We start from the raw sequence: 13501 nt of genomic DNA, 5'->3' as shown, positions 1-13501 counted from the left end.
CCGGCTCGGTGTGATCCTCATTTTCGTGGGCGGGGGCGGGGGCCCTCCGGGGGCCCTCCCTCCTGCATCCTCCTTGGGAGAGGTTTAACCGTGTGAGGACTGGAGAGCTCCTCAGCCGGGTAGGCGGGCGGGCGGCCGCGCCACGCCTCGGGTCAGTCACGGCGCTTGAGGAAAATCCTCCACGGTGGGGCTGGTGGGGCTGGTGGTGCTGGGAAGGGGCGCTTCTGCCACCGCCTCTGTCCGCGTCCAGGCAGTGGACCCGCATTCCGTCCTAACGCGTAACGTCCCCGACACGAGTGAGACCTGCCCTTGGTTAGAAAGAAGAGGTTTGTTTTATCCTAGTTTCTGTGGCACTGGCCCCTGAACAGTTAGTTGGTGACTGTTCCAGGTTTTCTAGGGTCTTTCATCAGCCCCATTTTTCAGCTGGGCGTTGAGGATCTGCTGACTTGTAAAAATACCAGGAAGAAGGCTCTCATTGAAAATTCCTCCACATTCACACTGGGGAAAATACAAATGGGCATGGATTAGGGACCCGCTGTAATTGGAATATATCATCAGCAGTTCACTAGCATGGTTCGCTTGATTTTGTTGGCTTGTTGCTCTCCTCGCCTGTGGTGGAGAACACGCGTTTATTTTCTTTTGAAACTTCCTGTGACACCTTGTGCTTTGCCTTGCCCTTGAAATACACTGCATAGATGTTAACTTGCTGATAATCGATTGGGAGGAAATGGGCACTTTCCTCTCAACCCAGCGAACTGGGTGTTATTTACAGTATATCCATTTTGGAAATGAAGTAGTGACACAAGGGGTTAATTAAATTGCTCAAGATGCACACAGTAAGTGGTGACAATTGGACCCCAGAACTGACTCATTGCAGAGCCCATGCTCTTCCCAATATGCCTCACTGCCCCCCAGGAAAAAAATTAAATGGACAATAATTATCAATCATTTGATGCGCAGTTACTATGTACCAGGCACAATGCTAAGTGCTTTTCATATGTTATCTTAACCCTCATAACCATGCCATGAGATACGTACCATTTTTATCCCTATTTTACAGATAAGGAAATTGATTATTCCAAGATTATGCAGCTAGAAAGTAAGCCCAGTCTCAAATCCAGGACTTCTTGCTATAGGCAGAGATTTTAAATAAATAACTGGAGAAAACTTAAAAGACATTCAGAGATAAGTAACAACAAAAGTGTTGTGGTTTATGGAATTCAGTGTTCTGAGATTGCATTTGAATGGTTAAAAGTATTAGGTAAATTATGGTTACTCGCAGGAGGTTTCCTGAAGTAAGTAGGTTTCGAGCTAGTGTAGTGTTTGTTTTGTTTTTGTTTTAGAATCTGTTTTAATAAGATGATATTATATGTGGTGATAATAATATGATCCCTGACATAATGGGACTAGCAGACCAGTTAAAGAAACAAGCCATTGAATTCATTTTGAAAATGGCATACAGAAACCCTTCTTCCACTTTCCTTTTGTTGCCCCCTTAGCAAAACACACTCCTTTCCCATAATATACCATAGTATTCAACTGGTTAAGCTAAAAATCACCCCCAGTTTTCACAAACAACATTTAATCATGGCCGAGTTAGTAATCGGGAGACTCCTGAGTTATCTTGTCAGAGTCAACCCCCAAAGATAAGCATAAGTAATAATTTAATTCTAAGAATCAATACCACAGTTCCAGGCACTCTAGGGCTGTATGATACTCAAAGCCAGTTTTTCAAGTCCAAAATCTGGTTTTACTTACATTATAGCTTCTTGTTGAAGAGGACAAAGGCTTGGCTTTATGGAAACTAACATGCAAATTAAAAGTGAAGACATTCTTCCAAAAATCTGCAGAGACCAAAAAACCCTCTAGATATTTCTAAACATCCAGATGTCATCAAGATATTTTGCATCTGTATGTAATAGAAAGATCCAGAAAATCTTGGGAACCTATTAGACTGGCTAGATCTCAGTTTGCACATATGTAAATAAAGATGTGTCTGATGGTCTCAACTAGCCTTTCCAGCTCTAATATTCTATGCCTATGGTGAAATATGGTCTTACTCCATTAAGTCATATGCATAATTGAAGCTAGAAATCATGTATGGGAATAGATTTGAGACCGATTTCTATTGTTTTTAATCACAAGAAATAAAAATTGTCCTCCATGTTTTCCCAATTGAATTTTTTTTTTTTTTAGCTGAGCCATCCTGCCAGCTGTTGGCAGCTCAGCGGCAGCTCAGCCGAGACTCGAACCGCTGTTGCCAGAGCTCACACTCTTGAGCGAGCTCTTAACCAATTGAGCCACTCGGCTGGCCTCCCAACTGAATTTTTTAATCAAAATCTATCTTTGCTATTCTCAATAGACAATATTAATGATACTTGTAAATGCATATTATTTACCAGGAATGATACCAAATTCTTTACTTCTCTATAGATAGATGATAGATAGATAGATAGATAGATAATAGATAGACAGATAGATGATATAGACAGATATAGATTAGATATAGATATAGATATCTATATATGATCATTTTATACACACATGTGCACACACCAGTCAGGATTAAATGAGACCCAGTGAAGAACCTAGTATTATTCCTGGTACATAACATAATATGCATTATATTTATATTGGGTTGTTGGAAAAGGCATGATGCATTTTTGCAACAAAAAACATAGAAAAAATATGTCATGACTTTTGCAACAACCCAATATATACATAATGCATACTATATATACATATACATATATATTATATATATGTGTATATATATGTATATATTAGGTAGATATAATTCCTGCAGAGTCCCTGAATCCCTTCTTCTAAATCCTCATATACACAGATCTAATCGTGTGTACTTTTTGGCAAGTTGAGAATTATTACTCCAATATACATATATAGCAAGTCACTCATCTTGGGGTTGATTAATAAAAGAAGGGACTAGGGGTTGAGACTAGAAAAGGGAGGTAAAGCAAAAGACAAAGCAACTATTGAAGTGTTTGCACACATGCAAAAAAAGCCTTTGGAAACAAATTGCAGGAACATGAATCCAGATCAATCTCAGAACTACATACCAAGGTCTGTGTGCAGTGAGGAAGAAGAAAAGATGATGTCTCATAGCATCAAATTATCAAGTGAGCTAAGAAAGGATAACCCTGTGATTCAGGGAATGGGTTTGGAAAATATCTACCTTCTCCGCCTCCAGCTCTGCAGATACTCTGCATAACTGGGACTATAATAGGCTGTGGGATAGAAGTCAACAGCTTCAGGTTACAGAATATGAAGATACTGGACATATAAATAGAAGACCAAGTTCTTGCTTCCTGCATTCCACTTAAGTTTGTCTCCTATTCCTATGTGGCTCAAACTCTGCTCCTCATCATCTTCCTGAGGAAACCCAGACACCAAGCATATCATGATGTTTGCATTCTTTCTGAATTCATGATCATGAGTGTTAAAGTCAATGGAATGTCAATCACCCATCTTCTCAAGGTTCTAACCAACTGAGAATAGACACAAAGAACCAAATGAGCATCTCATTAGGGTCCATCCTTATTACTGAATCAGGTAAGTATCTAATACCCCACAAAGTGCAGGGATCCCTACTAGAACTAGAAGGAAAATGAAACTAGTCCCTACCTCTCTGTAAATGTGCAACCCTGAGACCTATCTGTGGAGAAAGTTAGATCTGCAAATAGGACTTCATATCCCAGCCAGACAAAAGCCTGTCTCACAAATGGGGTCAGAGGATTAGAGAGAATAATAGTTTTCCAGGACTGCCTTTGAAAAACATGTTGAGACAGGTCCTGATCCAAATATGCAAACCATCTTGAGGTAAGAAGCAGAAAAAAGCCCACGTCCCTTCTAACGATTCATGAGACAGGCACATCAAGACAGAAAGAGCCAGAGTTGAACCTATATCCTGTTTTGAAAGCAAGGTAACCCAACTCACATGGCATCTGCCAGGAGGGAAATTTAGAAACACTGCATTAGGTATTCCAGTCTTGGATAATCAGTAAGCTAGACATTTGGTTCTGACCCTTGCAGAAGTTTTCAATGAATTGAACTGTAATGCAATGGCTTTTATCAGCAGTCGTGACATATGTTATCATAAGGGATGTAGGCATTTTCTTGGAAATTTTGCCCACTACTTTATTTAGTGAATTCTATATTGAACCCCACATTTACAAAGTAATAAAACTATACAGGAAAATTTCACTACCTCTAAGGAATTAATTTTTGTAATACCTAAGAAATTGACTTTTTCACTTTCCACTTTAGATCTCCAGGAAAACTAAGTCAAATTTAAGATTTGACTATATTTGTGATCTTTTTTGCATCCTTTACATATTTTTACCTTGATTTTTATTGATATTTAATTGTATTTTATTCAAAATGTTTGTTATAAGAGCTATATGTGCATCCATATTATAGAACTTGCATCTGTAATGAACTTGCTATATGCCAGGTACTGCTCTAGGTAATAGAATAATGAGTAAAGACAAACATACTGTCTGTCCTCATGGAGCATCAACTGAAAGTGATCAAAATGCCAGAAATTAAGGGAACGTTCCCCATTCTCTGTTTCTTTTTGCAATCATTTCACTTTTTATCATATGAAAGCAGGCATAGGGAATAGCTTGGAGATTCATATCTCCTTCAGAAAGTACTATAAGAAAGAAATTTATGTTGACCTTAACGATACAAATTAAACTACCCATTTCTCATCTTTTCATTCACTCAATACTTACTGAGTGTCTGCTATGTGCCGGGAAGCTTGCTAGGTGCGGGCAATTCAGTAGGTAACAAGGCGAATGTAGTCACAGCTGTAGTGGAGCTCACATTCTATTCAGGAAAAGAGGCATGGAACAAGTACTAACAAATGTGACGAATGTTATAAAGAAGATGCCATAAGGCCTATGGGTGTGAATAACAGGGACCCCTAACTAAGTCTTAGAGGTGAAGACTTATAAGAGACTTATAAGAAGACTTATCTCCAAAGGAGATATTTAAACTGAGGCCTGAGAGAGAAATGACAAAGAGAAGCAGGAGGTAGAAAAAGAATGTTCCACGCAGAGAGCTGCTTGGGAATCACTACACTTTGCTCTTTAGAGGGCAGTTGGAAATTATACTCTCAGAACTAAATCCCCACATCTTTCTTCCATCTCTTTCTTTACCTCTACTTCTACCTTGTTTTATTCACTCACACTTCCCAAACATGTTTGTATTTTTATGGAATTTAAGTTTATTATTGATATTGAATGTTCTTGATTTCAAAATTATGTAAAGTATTATACAAATGGTTTTTCTAAAAATAAAATTACTTATTTGCTTGTATATGGTCACCGATTCCTTTTGAAATTGATGATATTAGGGCCGGCTGAGTGGCTCAGTTGGTTAAGAGCTTGCTCAAGAGTGAGAGCTCTGAGCAACAGTGGTTTGATGCCCGGCCCAAGCTGAGCTGCTGCTGAGTTGCCAACAGATGGCAAGATGGCTCAGCTAAAAATTTTTTTTTAAAAAAGTAGAAATTGATGATATTAGCCCTCTTCAAAGAAGCTTCCCTCTTCATATGAAGAAAATTCAAATGAATAAACCATGGCTTGTACTTTTTTTAAATGTCCATGCATACTTTATGGACCAATGAATAGAATGGGAATTAGTCGCATGAAACAATTGGTAAGCACAGCTAAGCTGAATATGAAAAAATGAATAGTTAATTCTAATTATAATTGTCCAGCACACATACGCTTTTTAATTCTTTCACTAACAAAGAAACACGTGCAACTAATTATTTATTTGCCACAATCCAAAGCCCTCCCACCTTTCATATTCATGAGCCAGCTTCTTCCTGTCATCCAAATGAGGTCCAAGCCTGCCAATTGGGGGACCAAGCTGGGCTAGATTTGCAGCCAAGACCAGAAGGGGAGTAATTGTGAGATTTTCCTGGACTCAGTAGCTAACATCTGACCAAATGTATATGTCTTCTTGTACATTGGTACCTAAAGGCTTTCCAAAGTACCCTTTACATTATACCATAAATTGTGGTTTTGTAATAGACCTATTCTTAGCTTAGGAAACTTCTAGAAGCCATGAGTGTCAACAGAGAAATGTAATACAGTAATACCTTGATTTGCGAGCATAATTCGTTCCAGAAACAAACTACTCGTATTGCAAGACATCACTCGTTTACCACGTTAAAATGTATTAGAAATGTTTGCTCGTTTTGCAGAACACTCGCAAAACAGGTTACTCGCAATCCAAGGTTTTACTGTACACACCTTTACAGGTGTGTATCAGTTTGCGAGGGCTGCCATACCACAGATTGGTTTTTAAACAACAGAAATGTATTTCCTCACAATTCTGGAGGCTAAAAGTCTGAGATCAAAGTGTCAACAGGTTTTTTGTTTGTTTTATTTCTCTTTATTTGGCTTATAGATGGCTGTTTTCTCCCTATGTCTTCATATGGTCTTCCTTCTATGTGCATATGTCCTAATTTCCCCTTCCTATCAGGACACCACTCATATTGGATTAGGACCCATTCTAATGAACTCATTTTAACTTAACTACCTCTTTAAAGACCCTTTCTCCAAATACAATCACATTCTGAGGTACTCAGGGTTAGTGATAAACGCTAATAACTTTGACATATGAATTTGGGGAGGATATAATTTAGTCCATAACAACAGGGTTATGAGGACGTTTTGAGGATCAGATTAAATGAGGCTAAAGAAGTGAAGACACTTGACTCTTACTAGATATTTGATAAATGCTAGTTAAATCTAAACAAGTAATTTTTGAAATATCTATTATTTCTAATATTATCTAAGGTAATGTTATCCCAAAACATTTGGTGTTGAAGGTAAACTTTAAATGAGAAAACTGTACTTCCTATAGGGGTACAAAACTACAATCTTGTAATGAAGAAATTAAAAATATTTGAGTTAGTTCCTTTGCTGCTTTTGAGAGTCAGAAGTAATCAGAAGTTATTTCCCTTTGATGTCCATGTGATCATATTATTCATTAGGATCATGAAAATTTTCTCTTTTGGGGAATTCTAAATAATTTGAACATCCCAGTAATAGAAATTAATTTTATTCAAGGTTTTAGTTCTACACTAGAGTCAAACTTTTAAGTTTGATTGCTTGCCTCAGGAACCCACAATGTGTGTAAATATATATGTATGTGTTTTCCATGCATGTAGTACAACTGTAAAATCAGAAAAAAGAAATACTGTGGTAGTATTAATAAATACATTAATGTATCAATAAACACTACATTAAAAATACATTATTAAAATAATTCATACATAAAAATAAGTGAACCTTTCAGTACTTTTGCAGGGAACTAATCTAGAGAGGAAAGAGAAAAGATAAGGACCTCCCCAACACTCTCAGTCATTCAATTCCTTTTCTTGAAAACTATCAGCTCAGTTTTTATGAGGATTTTTAGTAGCTATGAGTGTGTCAATTTAGTAAACAGCATTACATTTACTAATAGAAAAACATAAATATCACTTGACTCAAATAAATTTGACCTAAGATTCTGAATGAATGAAGACAAAGAATTAAATTATTTACAGACCTGCAACCTGAAACAAGTATTGCACTTGCTTGTTTCCTGGTTGGAATACATCATTTTAGGTGAAAGAACCTACATGCAAAGTAGATTGTTGCACCCAACTTGATAAGAAAGACTGTAAATATCTAGAGTCTAGAAAAAATAAAATATTCAATTATTTTCTATGGCCTATAATTATGGAGGCAGCACACAGAAAATCCCAATGAGTCACAGCAATGAGGGAAGGATAAGGAAAGAAAATACTGAGATATTCAAACTGCTAGGGTAGGTATGGATTTGGTGAACTACTTTTCTTAGGACATTATGAAACAGACCAGCACATTAAAAACACCTTCCAAGGAGATCCAAGATGGTGGAGTAGATAAACACTGTGCCTGCTTCCTTCCATTAACACATTAAAATTACAACTAAATATAGAACAATCAACTTGGAGAATCATCTGAAGTCTAGCTGAACAGACATGTTATAAGTAAAGATATAAAGAAGCCACGTCAAGACTGGTAGGATGGGTGAAGACCCAAACCTCCATATGGCAGTTGAGAACCAGGAAGGATATCTCGGCTGCAGAGGTTCCCCCAGGAGGAGTGACATACCCCAAGCACAAACCAGTCTCCCCAGCCTGGAGTAGTGGTGCCAGGAAGAGGAACCCTCAGAACATCTGGCTGTGAAAAACAGTGGAGATTCTGACCATTCCGGTTGGACAGAAGGCTGTGGGAAACCCAGACCTCCACTTAAATGACCCATGCACAGACTCTCTCATTCACAGGCACTCACCTTGGGCTCCGGCAGAGGAACAGTAACTTGGGGGATGTCAGAGACATATGGGAGGCAGACTGAGGTGTGTAGCTTTGTAGCAAGCTCTGGAGGATAGTTGCCATTTTCCCTGTGTGGGGTCCTGTTCCTGTGCAGCTGGCAGGCAGGCACCATCATTTTTGTGTTGAGCAGACCCCCAGAGGCTAAATCAGAATCTGATTGGCCTGGTGAGCTCCTCTCACTCCAACCTGCTGACTCACTGGGACTCCACCGTAACCAATTCACCCAACACCAGAGGCACTTTCTCCACCTGCAGGCAGTCCCACCTGCATTGCATTCTTTCTTAGAAAACAATCAGAGTCCACGGGTAGCAACTGGCCTCCATGTGCTCTGAGACTTTTGCCAAGTAGCTCCAGGCTTAGCACTGGCACCAAACCAGAGTCTACATTAAACTGCTGACCACACTCTTCCCAATCTAGTGACTCCCTGAGAACCCACCTCACCCAACTTGTGTACTGCATGAGTCTTTATTAGTGGCTGAACCTTAAGGGAGCCAGCAAGTGGCAGCAGGAATCAGGGGGTGGGGATGGGGGGTCCTAGCATTTTGCAGAGCTTCCCCAGGCCTGGTACTGGTGGCAGACATCCTCAGTTTGCAGTGTGGCCTCTCCCATGAGACTCCAGGGTTAGCACAGGCAGCAAACAACTGTGAATCACTTTGTAGCTACTATCAGATAGTCCCCAGCCGGTCACAGGCAGTGGTTGACCTGAGCCTGCACCAGAGCTGCTTCCAAAAGGCCCCAGAACCAACATACTTGGAGGTTGACTTCAGACCACAGCAGAGAACCACCCAATTAGCCCCACAAGCAGCACACACAAAGGGTGGTCTCATCAGGCACTAGTGCCCACTAGGGCAAATCCCACTTAGTGGGGTAAGCACTGTGCACAACAGCCCATAAACTATGGACACGACCAACCCCCACAGTCAATCAACCTAAGGGTCAATCCCACCCACTGATGCCAAGAGCAATCAAGGCTCAACTATAACAGGAGGGCACACACAACCCACACAAGGGACACTACTGTATTACCTGGAGCAGGTGACCAAAGAGACTGTGCCAGGGCCCCACAAGGCATCTATTACATAAGGCCACCTGGCCAAGACTGGGAGACACAGCAGATCTACCTAATACATAGAAACAAAGAGAGAGGCAGCCAAAATGAGGAAATGAAGAAATACATCCCAAATGAAAGAACAGGAGAAAACTCCAGAAAAAGAACTAAATGAAATGGAGGTAAGCAATCTACCAGAAACAGAGTTCAAAACAATGGTTATAAGGATTCTCAAGGAACTTAGTGAGAACTTCAACAAAGCAATAACAAGCATAAAAAAGGACATAGAAACCATAATAAAAGAACCAGTCAGAAGTGAAGAATACAATAACTGAAATGAAGAATGCACTAGAAGGAATCACCTGCAGACTAGATGAAACAGAGGATCACATGTGCAATTTGGAAGACAAGGTAGACAATCAGAACAGCAAAAAGAAAAAAAAAATCCAAAACAATGAAGATAGTGTATGAGACCTCTGGGACAATATCAAGTGTAACAACATTTGCTTCATCAGGTACCAGAAAGAAGAGATTTAAAGCAAAGAATTGAGAACCTATTTGGAGAAATAATGGTGGAAAACTTTCCTAACCTGGCAATGGAAATAGACATACAAGTCCAGGAAGTGCAGTCCCACACAAGATGAACCCAAACAGGCCCACACCAAGACACATTATAATTAGAATGGCAAAGGTTAAAGACAAAGAGAATCTTAAAAGCAACAAGAGAAAGGCAACTCGTAGTCACTTATAAGGGAGCTCCCATAAGATTGTCAGCTGATTTCTCAGCTGACAGAACTTTGCAGGCCAGAAGGGATTGGCACAAAATATTCAAAGTGATGAAAAGCAAGGACTTAAAACCAAGATTACTCTGCCCAGCAAAGCTATCATTTAGAATCAAAGGACAGATAAAGAGCTTCCCAGACAAGAAAAAACTAAAGGAGTTCATCACCACCAAACCAGTATTACAAGGAAAGTTATAGGGACTTCTTTAAGACAGAAAAAAAAAAGATAAAAATTATAAATAATAAAATGGCTATAGGTACATATCTATCAACAATTACTTTCAATGTAAATGGATTAAATTCTCCAATCAAAAGACATAAGAGGGCTGAATGGATAAGAAAACAAAACCCTCACATATGCTGCCTACAAGAGAATCACGTCAGATCAAAAGCCACACACAAACGGAATGTAAAAGGATAGAAAAAAAATTTCATGAAAATGGAAACAAACAAACAAAAAGGTGGGGTAGCAATACTTATTCCAGACAAAACAGACTTTAAAACAAAGGCTATATATAACAAGAGACAAAGAAGGACCCAGTAATCCCACTTAAGGGTATTTATCTGAAGAAACCCAAATGCTACTTTGAGGGGACGTGTGCATCCATATGTTCATTGCAGCATTGTTTACAATGAAGATGTGGAGGCAGCCTGGATGTCTGTCAATGGAAGAATGGATAAAGAGGAGGTGGTACATATATTCATGGAATATTGTTCAGCAAGGAAAAAGAATGGGTTCTTGCCATCTGCAGCAGCATGGACAGACCTGGAGGGTACTGTGATGAGTGGAGTGTCAAACAGAGAAAGACAGATGCAATATGATTTCACTTATATGTAGAATTTAAAGAACAAAATTAACAAACAAAACAGAACCAAACTCATAGATACAGAGAACATATTGATAGTTGCCAGATGGGAGGGGGGTTGGGAGTGAGTGAAAAAGGGCAAGGGATTAAGAAGTACAAATTGCTTGTTACACAATAATCATGGAGATGTAGGGTATAGCACAAGAAATATAGTCAATAATGTTGTAATAACTGTGTATGGTATCAGATGGGCACTAGATTCATTGGGGTGATAGATGGGAGAGGGTTGGGGGCAGGGTGAAAAAAGGGAGGGGATTAAGAAGTACAAACTGGTAGTTACAAAATAGTCATGGGGGTGTAATCAATGATATGGTAATAACTATGTATAGTGTAAGGTGGGTACTAAACTAGTCAGGGGGATCATTTTTTTTTAAAGATTTTTATTGGGGAATTGGGGGGATGGGAACAGTGCTGGGGAATTGGGGGAAGGGGAACAGACAAGTTGCTGTCCTTTTGTTCTTCAGTCTAGTTGTGGAGGACGTTGCTTCACTGGCCCACGTTGGCACCATCATTGCGCTCTTCCCGGATGAGGCAGATCAGTCACTGGCTTCTGGACTGCCGCTCACTGTGGCTGCTGGCCGCTCACGCTGGCTGCTGGCTACACACGGCAGCCCATGGCAACCCACTGCCACAGGGGCTGCCACAGGGGCTGCAGCCTCCGCCGTTGCCAGCGACTCACGGCAGCCCAGCTCCAGGTTGAGCTGTTGTTCAGCATCTTAGCTGTAGAGGGCAGTGTCACTGGCCCTCATATGTGGGATCCGAACCGGGGCCCTCTGGTGTCCCAAGTCAGTTCTTAACCATCGCGCCACTCGGCCAGCCCAGGGGAATCATTTCTTAAATTATACAAACGTGTAACCACTATGCTGTACACTTGAAATTAATATAAAATAATATTGAATGTCAGCTGTAATTAACAATTAAAAAAGGGGGAAAAGATGAAGTAGAATAAGAGGTCCAAAATTCCATGTATAAAACAAGTAAGTCATGGGAATGTAATATACAGCGTAAGGCATATAGTCAATAATATTGTGATAGCATAGTACAGTGTCAGTTGGTTGCTGGATTTATCATGGTGATCACTTCTTTAGGTGTCTAAATGTTGAATAACTATAATGTACACCTCAAACTAATATAATATTGTATGTTAGCTATATATTAATAAAAAATCTTAAAAAATAATAAAAACACTTTCCATATAAAACATTTAAAACTCATTTTGTTGGATAACTTTTTTCTCTGTATATAATATACATCACTTATATTTGTAAGAATATGGCAAAATAAAACTTAAAAAAAAATCCTTGTCTCCCATTCCCTTTTCCCTTTGTCCTCACTGCCTTAATCCCACCCAACCCCCCAATTTTTTTTTTTAAATCAGGTATCCCATTGCTCAAAGGAGGTACCTGGCATTAACCTGAAGTTTTCTTCCTAGCTTCTGGCTTCCAAAATCCTAGGCCCTTAGGAGAAGGATGAGGCATTTCAAATATGGAGAGGTGAGGAATTGAGGATAATAGGGTTCCTCACCTGAACCCTCCTTGGGATAGAAAAATAGTCCTGCTTATGTTGAGACCACCCATACAGTTATAGCTTAACTAGTAGTACTGAGAACTGAGGTAACCTATGTTCATATGACTTTTCAATTTATTCCAGTAAATTCTTTCCCAGGAAGACAATTCTAATTCCAATAACTAATTTCAGTTTCCTTTAGGAACTTCCTTAAAATGAATTTATCTGACCAGCTAGCTTGCTCATCTGGGTAAATAGCCCCTTCTTAGGACTGTAAGGAGGAAAATGAGCTTTAATGAAAAACTGCATTGTTTAGAGCACACCCTTTTGGGTTGTATGATTCTGATTGTATGGAGGTTCTGAGCCATTTATTGCTTTTGAGCTATTTCAAACACTGTACGTTGTAGATAACTAAGAGCAATGCAAATTAATTCTTGTCTATATACCTAAAATAAATTGTCTAATGAACATCCACTAATGTTTTGGGATAAAGTTCTAGCAGAGGGGCCATATTATATGACTAAAAAGATATGTGTATTTCAATGTCCATCTTCCTAATTCTTTAAGCTTGCTTTATTTTTGATCTAAGAGGCAAATGACTTTTTTCAAGACCATACTCAGAATAAATGGCATTTTATAGGTAAGATTTAATTCAAATTAATCCGTTATATTTAGCTAAAAGGGAAAAAAGGGTTTTTTTATATACACAGCCTTAGAAATTATTTTTTTTTTAAAGATTTTTATTGGGGAACTGGGGGGATGGGAACAGTGCTGGGGAATTGGGGGAAGGGGAACAGACAAGTTGCTGTTGTTTTGTTCTTCAATCTAGTTGTGGAGGACGCTGCTTCACTGGCCCAAGTTGGCACCATCATTGCGCTCTTCCCAGGCGAGGCAGATCAGTCG

Source organism: Hipposideros armiger, unplaced genomic scaffold (genome assembly GCF_001890085.2).
Source record: "Hipposideros armiger isolate ML-2016 unplaced genomic scaffold, ASM189008v1 scaffold_63, whole genome shotgun sequence".
NCBI classification, from domain to species: Eukaryota; Metazoa; Chordata; class Mammalia; order Chiroptera; family Hipposideridae; genus Hipposideros; species Hipposideros armiger.
The sequence above is the reverse complement of the archived record's forward strand: the minus strand, read 5'-3'. Positions refer to the sequence as shown.